At 38.0% G+C, this 6263-nt stretch overlaps 1 pseudogene; it reads right to left on the bottom strand.

Moving 5' to 3' along the window:
* Nucleotides 1-1550: 1550 nt before the first annotated feature.
* LOC146452229 (uncharacterized) lies at nucleotides 1551-5982 on the bottom strand (annotated as a pseudogene).
* Nucleotides 5983-6263: the final 281 nt, after the last annotated feature.

Raw genomic sequence — 6263 nt, forward strand, 5'->3', positions numbered from 1 at the left:
CATAATATTCTTGCAATTAATGTAAGTGAAAGCTTTTATGAGCACTTTTATGAACAGTATTTATGAAACACAGTACTTGTATTATAAACTTAACATAATTGTTACATCACTTTATACTTCGGAGGAAAATATATTCATGAAGGTAAAAAAAATTGCATTTCGATCAGAGAGAACAAATAAAAACATATTGAATTATTTATTAAATTGTAAATATTGTTCATGCATGAACATATTGTAAGTTTATATGGAGACAATGACATTCGAAATTGTTATTATGGCATAGTTTAAGTGTCACTGTTACAGTTTAGTCTACAGCAACAAAATTTAAACTTCCATAAAATATTTAACCTTCCTCATGCAACTGACTGTTCCATTTAAAAACATGGGGTAACACCTCTACGATTCAAAACAAGAGTGACACAATCGCATGAAATTTTCAATTTGCTTACTGCTTTTAAAGTTAAATTAAGACATTCCACTTAATAATTAGATTATGAGCTCTCAATTTTTATCGCGTGATAGTTGTTGTTCGAAACTTAACAAGGCAGGTTTACGTTTTTATTGAATAATGATATAAATAAGTCACACTAAGCATTACTCATTCTACTATCTATAACAGAATAGATAAAGAGTAGCGTAGCCAATAAGAGAGCAGCATTTTTGATAAAACACCAGTAGATTTATACTGATGGAATATCTGATCAATTGAGTGTTCCCAAAGACAAGGTGTTGTAATCAGGTATTTAAACCTGATATTGCATTTCATGATTCTAGCAACACATTTTATATATTTAAAAACTAATGTAAAAATTTGATTTTGTTTACTGGTACCAAGAGCAGGTTAATCAAGTTAAGGTGGATCATTATTTACGTTTTAGTTTCAATTTCTTTGTGATTTTTTCACAAAGTGTGGCATTAATTTTTTTTAACCAATTGATTACATTAAAACAGAGTAAAAGCAAAGCCAAATCATGAACTGATCATTACAAGGACTTTTAATTATTGATTTAAATATCGACATATAGAAAGTGAGATATATAACAATATTTTGTGAAAACGAAACAGGAGTAATACAGTTTATTGGCGTTTATTGGACACTACACCTGATAATTTATGTGGGGTTGAATTTGATACCTTGTAATGTTGAATTGATTACATACACATTGTATCTTCACATGTTACGTATTGTTGACTCGAGCATTGTATTACAAACTTAACAAGCGAGCTTAAAAATATAAATAAGACTTCACCTTTTGTTATGTTGTAATCTTGAACTTAAAAACGGTATACTCCGTATAAACTATTGTCACATGCAATTTAAAGTGTTAAATTAAATCCTCCAATCATTCATTCATGATTTTGCCAAACACTGTTTCCCATTGGTTTGGCCTTTTTATTAGCGCACTTTTCATTCTGTGCTTTGTAGCAAAGAGGAGGATGTGGTCCACTGAAGAAACAAAAAAAAAAACAAAAAACTTTTCTTGGTGAAACTTCATCTCCGTGTGCGCTAGTATTTAGGTTATTTTAGTACGGCAGTCTAAGTAAAATGTGACCCTCTTTGGGAAAACGGACACTAATGCTTTTCTGTTTAAACGGATAAACCGTTTACTATCCGTTTATATCCGTTTAAACGGTTCATTCAAGCGTTTAAACGGTTTGCTCATCCGTTTAAAAAAATTTGCATCCGTTTAACGCTTTGGCGAAAACGTTTAAACGGTTTGCTCATCCGTTTAAAAAAATTTGCATCCGTTTAACGCTTTGGCGAAAACGTTTAAACGGTTTGCTTATCCGTTTATAAAGAAGCCCAGCAGCTGATTAAACTTAACCCTGCGAGCACTGAACTATCAAGCTAACAATCGTTCGATACTCGCCGGAACTGAACTGTAGAACAACGGGATTTCATTTTAGTCCCAACTTATCCGAGCTTATAGAAAGCGAGTAATCGTCGCATCCTTGGACAAACGACGAAAAAAAAATTAAAATATCGGTTTGGACTAACGTATAGCATCGAGAGCCGATGAAGTCATTCATTCGGCGACCGTGATTCTGCCATCGATCTTGTTCGTTCAGAACACTGAGTGCACTTTATCACTTTGACCGGATGACGCTATCTTAGTTCCTGTGTCCTAGTTTTGCATCGTACCTCATAGACAAGTTATTTAGCTCAGAAATTTAAGTCAGCGCTTGGTGGGATTGTGAGGGGTTACAATCTTCCAGCAGATGTTTATTCTAACAAATTCTATAGCCAACTTGATCAGACAATCGTAACGCGTAACGGCAGGAAGCAGATAAAAATAGCGTGCACGCGCTCATCTGATTGTGATGTCACTTCCTCGCCTGTCCCACATTATATTACCAAACGGTGATAATTACAGCTCACTGACGAAAAACTCACTCGAAAATTCCCAAGACACTGATAACAGTCTTTTACGACGACCTTAATCTGTTCTGACTTATAATTCTATGCAATGAAGAGCTTGATTTGGAAGGGACCGAGAACAGCGACGGCCTTTGTGACCTTCTTTGGGAAACAAAACAAAAACGCAAAACCAGGTAAAAACCTTGAGTAGTCAAGAGAATGCAAATTGCACACTGACCATTGATTCAAAATCCGAACTTAATTGATTAAAACTTCTGTTTCCTCATTCAGTAAAGAAAAACGGTCTTTGTTTTGCACCAGAGACTTTATTTTACCAACTAATCGAGAATTCAGAAACCGAACATGCAAAATTAATTTTGTTGTGAGTTCGGCTGATCGATTGCCGAATTCGATTAACCTGGATTGAAAATCTGTTTGAATTCGCTCGGTTTCCTACCCGGGTTATTTTCGTCAATTGAGCAGTTAGCTGAACTTGAGGACAAGAATAGAACTGTTGAAAGAAGGACCACAAGGAAATATCCAAAAATAATTTCAGTAGAACTTCATTTATTTCACTAGTAAACAATGGTGTATTTACAATAATTACCTAAGCATCATTCAATTCTCTTATAGCTTAGGTTCGAATTTGATAAAAAAAGCCAATTTGTTACATAGAATAGCACTGGGCAAGTTCGAAACAATGATTAACTTATGGAACTGGTGCAACTAAATCTTCAGTGCCAGGTTTGCAAAACTGTCTTATTTCGCGATATAAGTAGTTTCTGCATTCGTCGCTTAATCCTTCTGGGTTGAGCTTCTGCGGAAGAACTGAAACAGGTGGGATCACAGCACCATCCTTCAGTAACACACACGCTTGTTCTGGAGATGTCAAATATTCTCGGCAGTAAACAACACCTGGTTCATCCTTGGAAAATCTGAAGTGGTGAAATTTTTTTATGTTCACGATTTTTTTGAAATATTGTCCCAGAAAAGTACACCAGTCGTATGCAGGAACTATAACACGGCCATCGTGCGTCGATACCAGTTGGGCTTTGTTCACCCCTGTGTTGCTTGAGGTGTCCACAATTTAAGCAAGTTCGTAAATCGACGAAATGAAACTGACCTTGTAGGATTTCTTCAGTATTCCGAAGCAACGATCCGGACCAAATTTAGTATGTCCAGCAATAAGGAAAGAGTACTTGATAGACTGGTGAAGTTCACTGGCAATCCTCCATGCTAAATACCATAAAAAATAATTGTTTTTATTTTGTCCAGCACAATTGTCAGCATGTAAGTGAACGTCTGTTTCCCCGAGGCCGTGATGTGCGAAAAAGTGGTGAACGTAACTTATGGTTGCGTTGGCTCCTTTGCCGACTGCAGCAGCTTCGTCAATCAAATAGTTCACTTGACGCGGTACAGCTTCACACATTACTCCAAAAATCCCACACTTTCTTTGGGTCTTGAAATAGATCGGTCCGGGTTGCATTGGGTTACTTGGAAAGTGAACCTGTTGTGCGTAGTCAAAGGAGTAGTGCATAGTGCCATTAAGTGAACATGGTTCGTGCGTTTCGTTTAGATTCGTGTCTGCATCTGTGTGACTGAAAATCGTGGCTGCATCTGAACAAGTTTTCCTGTAAAACTCTCTCTCGACTTGGGCGCAGTCCAAATGCTCTTGCTGTGCTTTTATGCAGTCAGCCTTTTCGTGCTCAGGGAGGTTTGCGGCCCGTACAAGCTTGGTGGTGTTCTGCTGGCAGGTCAAGCATAGATCGGTCATGGGTTTTGCCACAACGACTTTCGGACAAAACTGATGCCAAAGGTCTACAAATTTGCTGTAACTAACAGCTTGTTCTCCAGAAGCTTTGCAAGTGGCAGTATAGGCGCGCCAAACACTCGTTTTTCTCTCGCTCGAAGACAGCACCTGAACATCTTCCCGCTTGAATCCTGGTATTCTCCCAGGTAGCATAAATGCATTCTCCTCAATGTAATTGGTAAGGAAACGCTGAACATTCTCTGTGGTAGACTGTGGAAGGGTGTTACTGGGAAACGTTTTGGTGTTGCCGTGAGTTCGTGGATGGATACCATATCTCTCGTAATGCTCCTTGAGACGACGAAGTCAGGAATAACTGATACCATAAAGGTAAATGAACATTTCTTTGCAGATGAAGACGGACTGAAACTGGTAGGTACACCTGGAACTTCTGCTTGTCTTAGTTCCAATGCAGTTGTTACGGCTGAAGGCTTGAATGTTTGCTAAAATTACCAAGTCGAGCTCTCCACTTGTCAACTCGAGACAGTTATTCAGATTAAATAACACCACTTCTTCTTTAAATTCTCTTGAGCAGGGACCTCCTTTAGAACCACGCAAACAACCACAGCCATTGCGAAGGAATTCTTTTGCTTTATTGATTATTTCGTTCGGAGTTTCTTCTCTTTCTATAATGTCAACTTCTGCCATAGTTTGTCAGTTTCGAAAAATGCACAAGAGCGAAAGCATCATTTGTTGTCATTACAACTTCACGCCGATTTAAGTGTGTACCCCAAATTTTGGGGTCGTTAAGTATTCATATATTCAAGCTATTGTTCTCTCTTTTGTCGAACAATTTCCGACAATAGAGCATGTTTCCGAAGATCGCAAAGCCTTTGAAGTAGGTGAGATATTTTATCTTTTGTTTTAGAGTTTTCTGCTGGCCAGTGGAAGCTCCCTGGGGAGGCTAGAGAAATGAGTCACCATGAACACATCGACTCACAACGCGCCACTCCAGTATCGAGAGTTTTAAAAACAACTTCCCGTCCTGCAAACTAACGAATAATTAATAAACAAATTTCGTTCGCTAAACGGATACATGGATTTGCCGATTTGTTTATCTGTCATCTTTAATGACAGCGATCTATAACAGATTCTCGCTTTTCAGCTAAAAGTTAGAGCATCGCTGAATATAAAATGTAAATAAGGTCAACTGAGAAGAGTGCGTGCCTACATAGGCCAAAGAGCTGATGTTATTGTTTGTCAATGCGTCATTAAGTATAATCAGAATGCGACTTCCACGCTGAGTTTCCCTTTTGTTTCTTCCTTTTTTGGTCTGATATTTTGGAATCTCTTCGCTAGAAGCAAGTATTTTAGAAACATAAACTTAATTACGATCGACCACGTCTTCACTCGTAACAAACAACGCGCACAACATCAAGTACCAGTTTGCTTACAGTGAATTACAATTGAAACTCTTTTGACACTTTCATAGCTCCTAAAGTGCTTTCTTTAGGGAATACAAATCAATGTTTTAGCGTTTTCGTAGAAAAAAAAGTTATCATTAAACAGATGGTATTGATTTCCACGTGTCGGGAAGATGATGATGCCATGCACAAATTTAATTAAGCACAATAACTTCGTCGCTCTAAGCACCGCTTGGCGAAAAATATCGAAACTTGGCTTACAGTGATCAAAACGCCACGTTTAGGATCTCTTTTTATAGCTCTCAAAAGACTCTTCGTTCACTGATATAAATAACAGCTTAAAGTATTTTGCGAAGAACTTAAAACCATCAAACGTCTGCAGTGATTCCTCGCAGTTCCTATTGATAACAAGAACAAAGGAATACTCTCACAACTTCGCGGCTCAAGGCTGCTTAATTAGACAATTATTGTTCCTGTCTTTTGAATTCGCCTCTTGCTCGTCCTGCAAAGTTCTCACCTTTTCTCAACCAAGTAAAAACGAGCTAATTTCGCGGCTGCCGAAGTGAATGCCCAAAGGAATAAAGAGAGCCTTCAGGCAACAAAATCCAGCGGAGTCACCCATTTCTCAATGACACACTTAAATCGGCGTGAAGTTGTAATGTCATGGAAATTATGCTTTCGGCGGAGGGGCAACACGATCACGAATAAATTATGTCGGCCAGACATTTTCAAG

The sequence above is a fragment of the Pavona decussata genome, unplaced genomic scaffold, assembly GCF_977016875.1.
Source record: "Pavona decussata unplaced genomic scaffold, jaPavDecu1.1 SCAFFOLD_375, whole genome shotgun sequence".
NCBI classification, from domain to species: domain Eukaryota; kingdom Metazoa; phylum Cnidaria; class Anthozoa; order Scleractinia; family Agariciidae; genus Pavona; species Pavona decussata.